This window comes from Callionymus lyra, unplaced genomic scaffold (assembly GCF_982586985.1).
Source record: "Callionymus lyra unplaced genomic scaffold, fCalLyr1.hap1.1 HAP1_SCAFFOLD_72, whole genome shotgun sequence".
Lineage (NCBI taxonomy): Eukaryota > Metazoa > Chordata > Actinopteri > Syngnathiformes > Callionymidae > Callionymus > Callionymus lyra.
This window is the reverse complement of record NW_028258576.1, coordinates 120,994-137,500: the sequence shown is the minus strand read 5'-3', so window position 1 is coordinate 137,500 and position 16,507 is coordinate 120,994. Positions and strand designations below refer to the sequence as shown.

The 16,507-nt window shown below is 58.2% G+C and overlaps 1 non-coding gene and 1 pseudogene across 1 annotated transcript; both read left to right on the top strand.

Moving 5' to 3' along the window:
• The first annotated feature begins 4,786 nt into the window (after nt 1-4,786).
• LOC148058569 (5S ribosomal RNA) lies at nt 4,787-4,905 on the top strand. Its single transcript, XR_015709709.1, has one exon. It is a non-coding gene; the product is annotated as a 5S ribosomal RNA (ribosomal RNA).
• An 8,658-nt stretch (nt 4,906-13,563) lies between these two features.
• On the top strand, nt 13,564-14,724 carry LOC148058568 (18S ribosomal RNA; annotated as a pseudogene).
• The last annotated feature ends 1,783 nt before the right edge of the window (nt 14,725-16,507 follow it).

The window sequence follows — 16,507 nt, the reverse complement described above, 5'->3', positions numbered from 1 at the left end:
GGGAGATGAGTGGGTGCTTGGGTGGGTGGGTGGCTGGGTGAGTGACTGAGTGTGAGGGACCAGGAGGCATGGGGGGTTGTGTGGTGTGGTGTGCTGCGGGGATGGGGTACCAGGAGGCCGGGGAACATTTTCAACACTTTGGGCTATTCTTTTTAAACACTTTAGCCTTTTTTTCCCTCTCCCACCCACAATCCCTCCTGCTGCGGGGATGGAGAACCAGGGGCCTGGGTGACATCCTCAGGCGGGGATGGGGTACCAGGAGGCCGGGGAACATTTTCAACACTTTGGGGCATTTTTAAACACTTTGCTCTTTTTTTCCCTCTCCCACCCACAATCCCTCCTCCTGCGGGGATGGAGAACCAGGGGCCTGGGTGACATCCTCATGCGGGGATGGGGTACCAGGAGGCCGGGGAACATTTTCAACACTTTGGGGCATTTTTAAACACTTTGCTCTTTTTTTCCCTCTCCCACCCACAATCCCTCCTCCTGCGGGGATGGAGAACCAGGGGCCTGGGTGACATCCTCATGCGGGGATGGGGTACCAGGAGGCCGGGGAACATTATTCAACACTTTGGGGCATTTTTAAACACTTTGCTCTTTTTCCCCCTCTCCCAACCAGGGGGCCTGGGGAGCCTCCTCCTGCGGGGATGGGGAACCAGGGGCCTGGGGAACATTTTCAACACTTTGGGGCATTTTTAAACACTTTGCTCTTTTTCCCCCTCTCCCAACCAGGGGGCCTGGGGAGCCTCCTCCTGCGGGGATGGGGAACCAGGGGCCTGGGGAACATTTTCAACACTTTGGGGCATTTTTAAACACTTTGCTCTTTTTCCCCCTCTCCCAACCAGGGGGCCTGGGGAGCCTCCTCCTGCGGGGATGGGGAACCAGGGGCCTGGGGAACATTTTCAACACTTTGGGGCATTTTTAAACACTTTGCTCTTTTTCCCCCTCTCCCAACCAGGGGGCCTTGGGAGCCTCCTCCTGCGGGGATGGGGAACCAGGGGCCTGGGGAACATTTTCAACACTTTGGGGCATTTTTAAACACTTTGCTCTTTTTCCCCCTCTCCCAACCAGGGGGCCTGGGGAGCCTCCTCCTGCGGGGATGGGGAACCAGGGGCCTGGGGAACATTTTCAACACTTTGGGGCATTTTTAAACACTTTGCTCTTTTTCCCCCTCTCCCAACCAGGGGGCCTTGGGAGCCTCCTCCTGCGGGGATGGGGAACCAGGGGCCTGGGGAACATTTTCAACACTTTGGGGCATTTTTAAACACTTTGCTCTTTTTCCCCCTCTCCCAACCAGGGGGCCTGGGGAGCCTCCTCCTGCGGGGATGGGGAACCAGGGGCCTGGGGAACATTTTCAACACTTTGGGGCATTTTTAAACACTTTGCTCTTTTTCCCCCTCTCCCAACCAGGGGGCCTTGGGAGCCTCCTCCTGCGGGGATGGGGAACCAGGGGCCTGGGGAACATTTTCAACACTTTGGGGCATTTTTAAACACTTTGCTCTTTTTCCCCCTCTCCCAACCAGGGGGCCTGGGGAGCCTCCTCCTGCGGGGATGGGGAACCAGGGGCCTGGGGAACATTTTCAACACTTTGGGGCATTTTTAAACACTTTGCTCTTTTTCCCCCTCTCCCAACCAGGGGGCCTGGGGAGCCTCCTCCTGCGGGGATGGGGAACCAGGGGCCTGGGGAACATTTTCAACACTTTGGGGCATTTTTAAACACTTTGCTCTTTTTCCCCCTCTCCCAACCAGGGGCCTGGGGAGCCTCCTCCTGCGGGCATGGAGAACCAGGGGGCCTGGGGAGCCTCCTCCTGCGGGGATGGGGAACCAGGGGCCTGGGGGGCCTCCTCCTGCGGGGATGGAGAACCAGGGGGCCTGGGGAGCCTCCTCCTGCGGGGATGGGGAACCAGGGGGCCTGGGGAGCCTCCTCCTGCGGGGATGGGGAACCAGGGGGCCTGGGGAGCCTCCTCCTGCGGGGATGGAGAACCAGGGGGCCTGGGGAGCCTCCTCCTGCGGTCATGGAGAACCAGGGGGCCTGGGGAGCCTCCTCCTGCGGGCATGGAGAACCAGGGGCCTGGGGAGCCTCCTCCTGCGGGGATGGAGAACCAGGGGGCCTGGGGAGCCTCCTCCTGCGGGCATGGAGAACCAGGGGGCCTGGGGAGCCTCCTCCTGCGGGCATGGAGAACCAGGGGGCCTGGGGAGCCTCCTCCTGCGGGGATGGGGAACCAGGGGCCTGGGGAGCCTCCTCCTGCGGGGATGGAGAACCAAGGGGCCTGGGGAGCCTCCTCCTGCGGGCATGGAGAACATGGGGGCCTGGGGAGCCTCCTCCTGCGGGGATGGAGAACCAGGGGGCCTGGGGAGCCTCCTCCTGCGGGCATGGAGAACCAGGGGGCCTGGGGAGCCTCCTCCTGCGGGGATGGGGAACCAGGGGGCCTGGGGAGCCTCCTCCTGCGGGGATGGAGAACCAGGGGGCCTGGGGAGCCTCCTCCTGCGGGCATGGAGAACCAGGGGGCCTGGGGAGCCTCCTCCTGCGGGGATGGAGAACCAGGGCGCCTGGGGAGCCTCCTCCTGCGGGGATGGAGAACCAGGGGCCTGGGGAGCCTCCTCCTGCGGGGATGGAGAACCAAGGGGCCTGGGGAGCCTCCTCCTGCGGGCATGGAGAACATGGGGGCCTGGGGAGCCTCCTCCTGCGGGGATGGAGAACCAGGGGGCCTGGGGAGCCTCCTCCTGCGGGGATGGGGAACCAGGGGGCCTGGGGAGCCTCCTCCTGCGGTGATGGGGAACCATGGGGCCTGGGGAGCCTCCTCCTGCGGGGATGGAGAACCAGGGGGCCTGGGGAGCCTCCTCCTGCGGGGATGGAGAACCAGGGCGCCTGGGGAGCCTACTCCTGCGGGGATGGAGAACCAAGGGGCCTGGGGAGCCTCCTCCTGCGGGCATGGAGAACATGGGGGCCTGGGGAGCCTCCTCCTGCGGGGATGGAGAACCAGGGGGCCTGGGGAGCCTCCTCCTGCGGGGATGGAGAACCAGGGGGCCTGGGGAGCCTCCTCCTGCGGGCATGGAGAACCAGGGGGCCTGGGGAGCCTCCTCCTGCGGGGATGGGGAACCAGGGGCCTGGGGAGCCTCCTCCTGCGGGCATGGAGAACCAGGGGGCCTGGGGAGCCTCCTCCTGCGGGGATGGGGAACCAGGGGGCCTGGGGAGCCTCCTCCTGCACCAGGGGGCCTGGGGAGCCTCCTCCTGCGGGGATGGGGAACCAGGGGGCCTGGGGAGCCTCCTCCTGCGGGGATGGAGAACCAAGGGGCCTGGGGAGCCTCCTCCTGCGGGCATGGAGAACATGGGGGCCTGGGGAGCCTCCTCCTGCGGGGATGGAGAACCAGGGGGCCTGGGGAGCCTCCTCCTGCGGGCATGGAGAACCAGGGGGCCTGGGGAGCCTCCTCCTGCGGGGATGGGGAACCAGGGGGCCTGGGGAGCCTCCTCCTGCGGGGATGGAGAACCAGGGGGCCTGGGGAGCCTCCTCCTGCGGGCATGGAGAACCAGGGGGCCTGGGGAGCCTCCTCCTGCGGGGATGGAGAACCAGGGCGCCTGGGGAGCCTCCTCCTGCGGGGATGGAGAACCAGGGGCCTGGGGAGCCTCCTCCTGCGGGGATGGAGAACCAAGGGGCCTGGGGAGCCTCCTCCTGCGGGCATGGAGAACATGGGGGCCTGGGGAGCCTCCTCCTGCGGGGATGGAGAACCAGGGGGCCTGGGGAGCCTCCTCCTGCGGGGATGGGGAACCAGGGGGCCTGGGGAGCCTCCTCCTGCGGTGATGGGGAACCATGGGGCCTGGGGAGCCTCCTCCTGCGGGGATGGAGAACCAGGGGGCCTGGGGAGCCTCCTCCTGCGGGGATGGAGAACCAGGGCGCCTGGGGAGCCTACTCCTGCGGGGATGGAGAACCAAGGGGCCTGGGGAGCCTCCTCCTGCGGGCATGGAGAACATGGGGGCCTGGGGAGCCTCCTCCTGCGGGGATGGAGAACCAGGGGGCCTGGGGAGCCTCCTCCTGCGGGGATGGAGAACCAGGGGGCCTGGGGAGCCTCCTCCTGCGGGCATGGAGAACCAGGGGGCCTGGGGAGCCTCCTCCTGCGGGGATGGGGAACCAGGGGCCTGGGGAGCCTCCTCCTGCGGGGATGGAGAACCAGGGGGCCTGGGGAGCCTCCTCCTGCGGGCATGGAGAACCAGGGGGCCTGGGGAGCCTCCTCCTGCGGGGATGGGGAACCAGGGGCCTGGGGAGCCTCCTCCTGCGGGCATGGAGAACCAGGGGGCCTGGGGAGCCTCCTCCTGCGGGGATGGGGAACCAGGGGGCCTGGGGAGCCTCCTCCTGCACCAGGGGGCCTGGGGAGCCTCCTCCTGCGGGGATGGGGAACCAGGGGGCCTGGGGAGCCTCCTCCTGCGGGGATGGGGAACCAGGGGCCTGGGGAGCCTCCTCCTGCACCAGGGGGCCTGGGGAGCCTCCTCCTGCGGGGATGGGGAACCAGGGGGCCTGGGGAGCCTCCTCCTGCGGTGATGGGGAACCATGGGGCCTGGGGAGCCTCCTCCTGCGGGGATGGGGAACCAGGGGGCCTGGGGAGCCTCCTCCTGCGGGGATGGGGAACCAGGGGCCTGGGGAGCCTCCTCCTGCACCAGGGGGCCTGGGGAGCCTCCTCCTGCGGGGATGGGGAACCAGGGGGCCTGGGGAGCCTCCTCCTGCGGGGATGGGGAACCAGGGGCCTGGGGAACATTTTCAACACTTTGGGGCATTTCACAAGCGCTTCCCTCGCTTACGGCCACACCACCCTGAATGAGCCCGATCTCGTCTGATCTCGGAAGCCAAGCAGGGTCGGGCCCAGTTAGTACTTGGATGGGAGACCGCCTGGGAATACTGGGTGCTGTAAGCATTTTTTTTTGCCATTATTTGTGGGTAGAAAAGTGAGAAAAGTGACCTAAAATAGAACCGGGACTAGGCGGCAGTTCCCCCCACCAGGCGGCGGCATTTGGGGCATTATTTGTGGGTAAGAAAGTGAGAAAAGTGACCTAAAATAGAACCGGGACTAGGCGGCAGTTCCCCCCACCAGGCGGCGGCATTTGGGGCATTATTTGTGGGTAAGAAAGTGAGAAAAGTGACCTAAAATAGAACCGGGACTAGGCGGCAGTTCCCCCCACCAGGCGGCGGCATTTGGGGCATTATTTGTGGGTCAGAAAGTGAGAAAAGTGACCTAAAATAGAACCGGGACTAGGCGGCAGTTCCCCCCACCAGGCGGCGGCATTTGGGGCATTATTTGTGGGTCAGAAAGTGAGAAAAGTGACCTAAAATAGAACCGGGACTAGGCGGCAGTTCCCCCCACCAGGCGGCGGCATTTGGGGCATTATTTGTGGGTCAGAAAGTGAGAAAAGTGACCTAAAATAGAACCGGGACTAGGCGGCAGTTCCCCCCACCAGGCGGCGGCATTTGGGGCATTATTTGTGGGTCAGAAAGTGAGAAAAGTGACCTAAAATAGAACCGGGACTAGGCGGCAGTTCCCCCCACCAGGCGGCGGCATTTGGGGCATTATTTGTGGGTCAGAAAGTGAGAAAAGTGACCTAAAATAGAACCGGGACTAGGCGGCAGTTCCCCCCACCAGGCGGCGGCATTTGGGGCATTATTTGTGGGTCAGAAAGTGAGAAAAGTGACCTAAAATAGAACCGGGACTAGGCGGCAGTTCCCCCCACCAGGCGGCGGCATTTGGGGCATTATTTGTGGGTCAGAAAGTGAGAAAAGTGACCTAAAATAGAACCGGGACTAGGCGGCAGTTCCCCCCACCAGGCGGCGGCATTTGGGGCATTATTTGTGGGTCAGAAAGTGAGAAAAGTGACCTAAAATAGAACCGGGACTAGGCGGCAGTTCCCCCCACCAGGCGGCGGCATTTGGGGCATTATTTGTGGGTCAGAAAGTGAGAAAAGTGACCTAAAATAGAACCGGGACTAGGCGGCAGTTCCCCCACCAGGTGGCGGCATTTGGGGACCCGTAGTGTGGGCAGAAAACTCACCAAAGTGACTTAAAATAGAACCGGTGCAGGCGGCATGTTCCCCCACCAGATGGCGGCATTTGGGGACCCGTAGTGTGGGCAGAAAACTCACCAAAGTGACTTAAAATAGAACCGGTGCAGGCGGCATGTTCCCCCACCAGATGGCGGCATTTGGGGACCCGTAGTGTGGGTAGAAAACTCACCAAAGTGACTTAAAATAGAACCGGTGCAGGCGGCATGTTCCCCCACCAGATGGCGGCATTTGGGGACCCGTAGTGTGGGTAGAAAACTCACCAAAGTGACTTAAAATAGAACCGGTGCAGGCGGCATGTTCCCCCACCAGATGGCGGCATTTGGGGACCCGTAGTGTGGGCAGAAAACTCACCAAAGTGACTTAAAATAGAACCGGTGCAGGCGGCATGTTCCCCCACCAGATGGCGGCATTTGGGGAGCCGTAGTGTGGGCAGAAAACTCACCAAAGTGACTTAAAATAGAACCGGTGCAGGCGGCATGTTCCCCCACCAGATGGCGGCATTTGGGGACCCGTAGTGTGGGCAGAAAACTCACCAAAGTGACTTAAAATAGAACCGGTGCAGGCGGCATGTTCCCCCACCAGATGGCGGCATTTGGGGAGCCGTAGTGTGGGCAGAAAACTCACCAAAGTGACTTAAAATAGAACCGGTGCAGGCGGCATGTTCCCCCACCAGATGGCGGCATTTGGGGACCCGTAGTGTGGGCAGAAAACTCACCAAAGTGACTTAAAATAGAACCGGTGCAGGCGGCATGTTCCCCCACCAGATGGCGGCATTTGGGGACCTGCAGTGTGGGTAGAAAACTCACCAAAGTGTCCTAAAATAGAACCGGGACCAGGGGGCCTCTTCCCCCACCAGGTGGCGGGCTTGGGGGGCTTGGTTTCCGGGTAGAAAACTCACCAAAGTGTCCTAAAATAGAACCGGGACCAGGGGGCATGCTCCCCCACCAGGCGGCGGGCTTGGGGGGCTTGGTTTGCGGGTAGAACACTCACCAAAGTGTCCTAAAATAGAACCAGGACCAGGGGGCATGTTCCCCCACCAGGCGGCGGGCTTGGGGGGCTTGGTTTGCGGGTAGAAAACTCACCAAAGTGTCCTAAAATAGAACCGGGACCGGGGGGCCTCTTCCCCCACCAGGCGGCGGGCTTGGGGGGCTTGGTTTGCGGGTAGAAAACTCACCAAAGTGACCTAAAATAGAACCGGGCTAGGCGGCATGTTCCCCCACCAGGCGGCGGGCTTGGGGGGCTTGGTTTGCGGGTAGAAAACTCACCAAAGTGTCCTAAAATAGAACCGGGACCAGGGGGCATGTTCCCCCACCAGGCGGCGGGCTTGGGGGGCTTGGTTTGCGGGTAGAAAACTCACCAAAGTGTCCTAAAATAGAACCGGGACCAGGGGGCCTCTTCCCCCACCAGGCGGCGGGCTTGGGGGGCTTGGTTTGCGGGTAGAAAACTCACCAAAGTGACCTAAAATAGAACCGGGCCAGGCGGCATGCTCCCCCACCAGGCGGCGGGCTTGGGGGGCTTGGTTTGCGGGTAGAAAACTCACCAAAGTATCGGCAAAATAGAACCAGGGAAGGGGGGGATGTCGGTCACAAGGTGCCCGAGTCAGAGAACCAGGAAAACGGACATAAATCCAGAACACCTAGAGGTTAATGGGGAGGGATGGTGTGAGCGCAAACGGATTTTTCCTAAGTGTGACTGCTCCTCAAAAAGTGGTCTTTTTGATGTCACGAGCGCAACCACCTAGAGGTTAATGGGGAGGGATGGTGTGAGCGCAAACGGATTTTTCCTAAGTGTGACTGCTCCTCAAAAAGTGGTCTTTTTGATGTCACGAGCGCAACCACCTAGAGGTTAATAGGGAGCGAGTACAACAGGGGAGGGAGTGAATGGGCTCGGACTGTGGCCGAGCCTGGTGCCTCAAAATCGGACAAGGTTGGACTGGAAGCCCGCTGAGAACTCTGGTTCTTTTGCCAGACGAAACGAATTTTTTCCGAGTGTGACTGCTCTGCAAAAAGTGGTCTTTTTGATGTCACGAGCGCAACCACCTAGAGGTTAATGGGGAGGGAGTGGAAAAAACGACAAAGTGTTGAGCTCCGGACCGGGATGGCGGGCGACTCGAGCGGTCATGCCCGACTTTGAGACACTTTGTCGCGGTCATGCGAGCGACCTCCACTGCTCCCCGGAGGTGCCCCGGACCGGGTTGGCGGGTGACTCGAGCGGTCCTGCCCGACTTTGAGACACTTTGTCGCGGTCATGCGGGCGTCCTCCGCCGGTCCCCGGAGGTGCCCCGGACCGGGTTGGCGGGTGACTCGAGCGGTCATGCCCGACTTTGAGACACTTTGTCGCGGTCATGCGGGCGACCTCCGCCGGTCCCTGGAGGTGCCCCGGACCGGGTTGGCGGGTGACTCGAGCGGTCGTGCCCGACTTTGAGACACTTTGTCGCGGTCATGCGGGCGTCCTCCGCCGGTCCCTGGAGGTGCCCCGGACCGGGTTGGCGGGTGACTCGAGCGGTCGTGCCCGACTTTGAGACACTTTGTCGCGGTCATGCGGGCGTCCTCCGCCGGTCCCCGGAGGTGCCCCGGACCGGGTTGGCGGGTGACTCGAGCGGTCCTGCCCGACTTTGAGACACTTTGTCGCGGTCATGCGGGCGTCCTCCGCCGGTCCCCGGAGGTGCCCCGGACCGGGTTGGCGGGTGACTCGAGCGGTCATGCCCGACTTTGAGACACTTTGTCGCGGTCATGCGGGCGACCTCCGCCGGTCCCTGGAGGTGCCCCGGACCGGGTTGGCGGGTGACTCGAGCGGTCGTGCCCGACTTTGAGACACTTTGTCGCGGTCATGCGGGCGTCCTCCGCCGGTCCCTGGAGGTGCCCCGGACCGGGTTGGCGGGTGACTCGAGCGGTCGTGCCCGACTTTGAGACACTTTGTCGCGGTCATGCGGGCGTCCTCCGCCGGTCCCTGGAGGTGCCCCGGACCGGGTTGGCGGGTGACTCGAGCGGTCATGCCCGACTTTGAGACACTTTGTCGCGGTCATGCGGGCGTCCTCCGCCGGTCCCTGGAGGTGCCCCGGACCGGGTTGGCGGGTGACTCGAGCGGTCATGCCCGACTTTGAGACACTTTGTCGCGGTCATGCGGGCGTCCTCCGCCGGTCCCTGGAGGTGCCCCGGACCGGGTTGGCGGGTGACTCGAGCGGTCGTGCCCGACTTTGAGACACTTTGTCGCGGTCATGCGGGCGTCCTCCGCCGGTCCCTGGAGGTGCCCCGGACCGGGTTGGCGGGTGACTCGAGCGGTTGTGCCCGACTTTGAGACACTTTGTCGCGGTCATGCGGGCCTCCTCCGCCGGTCCCTGGAGGTGCCCCGGACCGGGTTGGCGGGTGACTCGAACGGTCATGACCGACTTTGAGACACTTTGTCGCGGTCATGCGGGCGTCCTCCGCCGGTCCCTGGAGGTGCCCCGGACCGGGTTGGCGGGTGACTCGAGCGGTCGTGCCCGACTTTGAGACACTTTGTCGCGGTCATGCGGGCGTCCTCCGCCGGTCCCTGGAGGTGCCCCGGACCGGGTTGGCGGGTGACTCGAGCGGTCCTGCCCGACTTTGAGACACTTTGTCGCGGTCATGCGGGCGTCCTCCGCCGGTCCCTGGAGGTGCCCCGGACCGGGTTGGCGGGTGACTCGAGCGGTCGTGCCCGACTTTGAGACACTTTGTCGCGGTCATGCGGGCGTCCTCCGCCGGTCCCTGGAGGTGCCCCGGACCGGGTTGGCGGGTGACTCGAGCGGTCGTGCCCGACTTTGAGACACTTTGTCGCGGTCATGCGGGCGTCCTCCGCCGGTCCCTGGAGGTGCCCCGGACCGGGTTGGCGGGTGACTCGAGCGGTCGTGCCCGACTTTGAGACACTTTGTCGCGGTCATGCGGGCGTCCTCCGCCGGTCCCTGGAGGTGCCCCGGACCGGGTTGGCGGGTGACTCGAGCGGTCGTGCCCGACTTTGAGACACTTTGTCGCGGTCATGCGGGCGTCCTCCGCCGGTCCCTGGAGGTGCCCCGGACCGGGTTGGCGGGTGACTCGAGCGGTCATGCCCGACTTTGAGACACTTTGCCGCGGTCATGCGGGCGACCTCCGCCGGTCCCTGGAGGTGCCCCGGACCGGGTTGGCGGGTGACTCGAGCGGTCGTGCCCGACTTTGAGACACTTTGCCGCGGTCATGCGGGCGACCTCCGCCGGTCCCTGGATGGCGGGCTCCAGTGAGGTCGGCGGGGGAAGGCTCGGGCTGAGGCCGACTTCGGTGCCTCAAAGTCGGACAAGGTTGGATTGGAAGTCCGCTGTGTTGAGGACCAGTGGCATTCGGCGGTGGAACGCTCAGAACTTGGCCGACATCGGTGCCTCAACGTCGGACAAGGTTGGAGTGGATGACCGCTGATAACTCTGGTTCTTTTGCCAGACGAAAGAAATTTTTCCCGAGTGTGACTGCTCTGAAAAAAGTGGTCTTTTTGATGTCACGAGCGCAACCACCTAGAGGTTAATAGGGAGGCACCATAACAGGAGAGGGAGTGAAAAGGCTCGGACGGTGGCCGAGCCTGGTGCCTCAAAATCGGACAAGGTTGGAGTGGATGACCGCTGAAAACTCTGGTTCTTTTGCCAGACGAAAGAAATTTTTCCCGAGTGTGACTGCTCTGCAAAAAGTGGTCTTTTTGATGTCACGAGCGCAACCACCTAGAGGTTAATAGGGAGGCACCATAACAGGAGAGGGAGTGAAAAGGCTCGGAGGGTGGCCGAGCCTGGTGCCTCAAAATCGGACAAGGTTGGAGTGGATGACCGCTGAAAACTCTGGTTCTTTTGCCAGACGAAAGAAATTTTTTCCGAGTGTGACTGCTCTGCAAAAAGTGGTCTTTTTGATGTCACGAGCGCAACCACCTAGAGGTTAATAGGGAGGCACCATAACAGGAGAGGGAGTGAAAAGGCTCGGACGGTGGCCGAGCCTGGTGCCTCAAAATCGGACAAGGTTGGAGTGGATGACCGCTGAAAACTCTGGTTCTTTTGCCAGACGAAAGAAATTTTTCCCGAGTGTGACTGCTCTGCAAAAAGTGGTCTTTTTGATGTCACGAGCGCAACCACCTAGAGGTTAATAGGGAGGCACCATAACAGGAGAGGGAGTGAAAAGGCTCGGAGGGTGGCCGAGCCTGGTGCCTCAAAATCGGACAAGGTTGGAGTGGATGACCGCTGAAAACTCTGGTTCTTTTGCCAGACGAAAGAAATTTTTTCCGAGTGTGACTGCTCCTCAAAAAGTGGTCTTTTTGATGTCACGAGCGCAACCACCTAGAGGTTAATAGGGAGGCACCATAACAGGAGAGGGAAGGAAAGGGCTCGGAGGGTGGCCGAGCCTGGTGCCTCAAAATCGGACAAGGTTGGAGTGGATGGCCGCGGAGAACTCTGGTTCTTTTGCCTGACGAAAGAAATTTTTTCCGAGTGTGACTGCTCTGCAAAAAGTGGTCTTTTTGATGTCACGAGCGCAACCACCTAGAGGTTAATAGGGAGGCACCATAACAGGAGAGGGAAGGAAAAGGCTCGGAGGGTGGCCGAGCCTGGTGCCTCAAAGTCGGACAAGGTTGGAGTGGATGGCCGCGGAGAACTCTGGTTCTTTTGCCTGACGAAAGAAATTTTTTCCGAGTGTGACTGCTCCTCAAAAAGTGGTCTTTTTGATGTCACGAGCGCAACCACCTAGAGGTTAATAGGGAGGCACCATAACAGGAGAGGGAAGGAAAGTGCTCGGAGGGTGGCCGAGCCTGGTGCCTCAAAGTCGGACAAGGTTGGAGTGGATGGCCGCGGAGAACTCTGGTTCTTTTGCCTGACGAAAGAAATTTTTTCCGAGTGTGACTGCTCTGCAAAAAGTGGTCTTTTTGATGTCACGAGCGCAACCACCTAGAGGTTAATAGGGAGGCACCATAACAGGAGAGGGAAGGAAAAGGCTCGGAGGGTGGCCGAGCCTGGTGCCTCAAAGTCGGACAAGGTTGGAGTGGATGGCCGCGGAGAACTCTGGTTCTTTTGCCTGACGAAAGAAATTTTTTCCGAGTGTGACTGCTCTGCAAAAAGTGGTCTTTTTGATGTCACGAGCGCAACCACCTAGAGGTTAATAGGGAGGCACCATAACAGGAGAGGGAAGGAAAAGGCTCGGAGGGTGGCCGAGCCTGGTGCCTCAAAGTCGGACAAGGTTGGAGTGGATGGCCGCGGAGAACTCTGGTTCTTTTGCCTGACGAAAGAAATTTTTTCCGAGTGTGACTGCTCCTCAAAAAGTGGTCTTTTTGATGTCACGAGCGCAACCACCTAGAGGTTAATAGGGAGGCACCATAACAGGAGAGGGAAGGAAAAGGCTCGGAGGGTGGCCGAGCCTGGTGCCTCAAAGTCGGACAAGGTTGGAGTGGATGGCCGCGGAGAACTCTGGTTCTTTTGCCTGACGAAAGAAATTTTTTCCGAGTGTGACTGCTCCTCAAAAAGTGGTCTTTTTGATGTCACGAGCGCAACCACCTAGAGGTTAATAGGGAGGCACCATAACAGGAGAGGGAAGGAAAAGGCTCGGAGGGTGGCCGAGCCTGGTGCCTCAAAGTCGGACAAGGTTGGAGTGGATGGCCGCGGAGAACTCTGGTTCTTTTGCCTGACGAAAGAAATTTTTTCCGAGTGTGACTGCTCCTCAAAAAGTGGTCTTTTTGATGTCACGAGCGCAACCACCTAGAGGTTAATAGGGAGGCACCATAACAGGAGAGGGAAGGAAAAGGCTCGGAGGGTGGCCGAGCCTGGTGCCTCAAAGTCGGACAAGGTTGGAGTGGATGGCCGCGGAGAACTCTGGTTCTTTTGCCTGACGAAAGAAATTTTTTCCGAGTGTGACTGCTCTTCAAAAAGTGGTCTTTTTGATGTCATGAGCGCAACCACCTAGAGGTTAATAGGAGCGAAGGATACTTGGACAGAGTATCGAGCTCCAGCGCAGGCGGCGGGGAAAGAGCTCAGGCTCAAGCCGACCTTCGCGCGTCATGGACGCACTGTGATACCACCTACACCGATGACCGATCTGCCAACGTGACCCGCCATCGGAGGGCCCCCACCCATTGCGGGCGGACGGTTCCTCCGGACTTAGCGGGTCCGATCAAGCGTTGTGGCTTGCCACCTCTGCCGAAACCTCCAGTGAGACCGAGGCGTCCCGTCTGACCCAGTGGTTCTACACGCGCGCCTTCGCCGCCGTCCCCTTGGCCGTTAACTCGGCCTCGCGGTGAGGCAGGAGCGATGTGCATCCGCGGAAACACACTTCTTGGGATCGTGTTTGTTGTCAAGGAGTCCTGTGGGCGAAAGAGACAGACTCCGGATATGTCCTCCGGAGCCCACAGGCGGTGCGTAAAAGCCAAGACGCCCGTCCCCGATTTGGCCGACACCTGTCGGGAGTTGGGCGCCACCTCGTTGCTGTCGAGCGGAGAAAGGTGTGGGGACAAGGGTCTGGCCAACCCGAGTCCCCCGGCACCCGGTATCGGTTCGGGGGCACACTTGGTGCTACCTGGTTGATCCTGCCAGTAGCATATGCTTGTCTCAAAGATTAAGCCATGCAAGTCTAAGTACACACGGCATGTACAGTGAAACTGCGAACGGCTCATTAAATCAGTTATGGTTCCTTTGATCGCTCCAACCCTACTTGGACAACTGTGGCAATTCCAGAGCTAATACATGCTACCGTGACCGACCTCCGGGAAGGCACGCATTTATCGGTTCCTAAACCCATGCGGGGTGTGTTTCCCCCTCGTCCTCCGGGGCGTGTGGGGGGCCCCCCGGCCAACTTGACGACTCTTGATAACTTTGAGCAGATCGCTGGCCCCCGTGGCGGCGACGTCTCTTTCGAATGTCTGCCCTATCAACTTTCGATGGCAGTTTATGCGCCTACCATGGTGACAACGGGTAACGGGGAATCAGGGTTTGATTCCGGAGAGGGCGCCTGAGAAATGGCTACCACATCCAAGGAAGGCAGCAGGCGCGCAAATTACCCATTCCCGACCCGGGGAGGTAGTGACGAAAAATAACAATACAGGACTCTTTCGAGGCCCTGTAATTGGAATGAGTACACTCTAAACCCTTTAACGAGGACCCATTGGAGGGCAAGTCTGGTGCCAGCAGCCGCGGTAATTCCAGCTCCAATAGCGTATTTTAAAGTTGCTGCAGTTAAAAAGCTCGTAGTTGGACTTCGGGATCGAGCTGACGGTCCGCCGCGAGGCGTGCCACCGTCTGTCCCAGCCCCTGCCTCTTGGCGCCCCCTCGATGCTCTTGACTGAGTGTCCCGCGGGGTCCGAAGCGTTTACTTTGAAAAAATCTGAGTGTTCAAAGCAGGCCGAGTCGCCTGAATGCCCCAGCTAGGAATGATGGAATAGGACTCCGGTTCTATTTCGTGGGTTTCTCTGAACCGGGGCCATGATTAAGAGGGACAGCCGGGGGCACTCGTATTGCCCTGACAGAGGTGAAATTCTTGGACCGGCGCAAGACGGACGAAAGCGAAGCTTGAACTCTTTTCCATCTGGTTAAGGAGAAAAATAATTCAAGGAAATGACTCCAGATAAACACAAATCAATATAATAATGTGATTTTTATGAATGCATTTGTTTTTTACCTCTTTTTCTTTTTTTATACCAATAAACTACAGAACATGTGATCAGTAGAACGATCACAGCAACAATAATTCCAGCCACTTCTCCTGGTGTCAAACCTTCTCGACATACAGAGTCAGAAGAAATAGTTCCTTCTCGTAGATATGTTGAACATCTACAAAGACAAGTGGAGACAGTTTAGAAGAAAACATCTGGAGCAAACATTTGTGAAGCTTCACTCACTGTTTGTGATCCTGACATGACGTGAACGTTCCATTTGAAAATGTTCCTTCACTGCAGGTTCCACACTCAGTGTCTGTGGAGGACGTTCCTGTGAAGAACATTGTGTGTGTCTTATAGTTTCTGCACTCTTGCATTTCACATGTTGGATGTGAAACTCGCCTGCTCTGATGATGAACTGTCCTGGTTCACATGTGGAGTGTTGCTGTGCTGCCACACATGTGTCCACTGAGCCGTCCACACAGAAAAAACCCTCCAGAGGTTCACACTTGGTGTTTGCTGTGAAGGTACAGGATCTGATCTCTCTCAGTCCTGTTAGTCAATAACAAATTCTACATCACATCTACATACTGACCAACTCATCATTCTAGTGAAGAACAAACTTTACCTTCAGTACAGACGAGACACTTGAAACCATGTTTCTCTCGGTTCAATTTGTCCATGTAAGTTCCATCATCACAGACAGTGCAGGACGGAGATGGAAATTCTGTGCAATGAACATTGACTCTGAATCCTGTGAGAGAAATAAATAAATGACACATTTGAGTGACGTTTTACATCAAGACTCCTGACAGTTACTCTTATAAGAAAAAAGGTCAACATTTAAAATAGGCAGAATACATTTGATAGAATCAACATACAAGTGTCATGCTTATGTTCTTTTGTTTTATTTTGAAGGTGGTTTTCCGTTTTCATGTGTCCTGTGTTTTGAGTGACAGACGCTGGCAGGTGCGCGGCTGGGGATGATGGAGTGGCGGGTTCTTCCCATTGATAAGGAGCGTCTCTACCCGGAAGAACTCGCCAGAGTATTGCGTTTCCAGACCAGGTTGGCTGTCCTTTCGATCTCGCTCCTCGCCTTTGAATCACAACTGGATAATCCTTTGGATACTCCTGACGTTGTCAGCACTTTTATTTACTCAAGTGAGTCCTTTTGTCTTTTTGTTTTAGTTGCTGTTGGGACCCCGATCTCCAGAAGTGCCCTGCCTTCGCCCCGAGTGCCTGTTTTGTTTTTTTGTTCCTATTACGGACCGCTCTGGATCTATATAAGACTTTTTTTTCTGAATTTTTCCTCCGTGGATTATTTAGAAGATAGCTGGGAAGGGCGACAGGTCTTGATACCTTCACTTAAACTTAGCGTTACATTTACCGATGTCAATAAAATGAAAAGAGACTTTAATAAACCACAACATGTACCTGTGCTCCTTCCAGCTGGACACTCAACATCCTTATCCTTCAACAGTGGACACTGTGACGTCACTCCTTCAACATCCTTATCCTTGAGAGAAAAGATCATTTAATATCAGATGATTTTTGAGAATCTATCAGTGATAGTTTCGTAGATTCTTCCGCGTCTGACCGTTATAAACCTCCTTGTAGGTGGACAACGCATGCGCAAATGCGTGGTTGATTTCCAACCTCGTGTACTGTACTGACACTAATAGAATGTTTTTCCATCATATTTGTCCATCATGATGAGTGCCATGGATCATACATGAACACACATGTTTAATGATAAATATTTGTTACCAGAGAACAATTGTTTCAACTGTAATGAAGCATACATGTTTGATATTTACCAATTAGTGTTAAATATTAGCTATATTGATGTTTGAGATAAAATGGGGA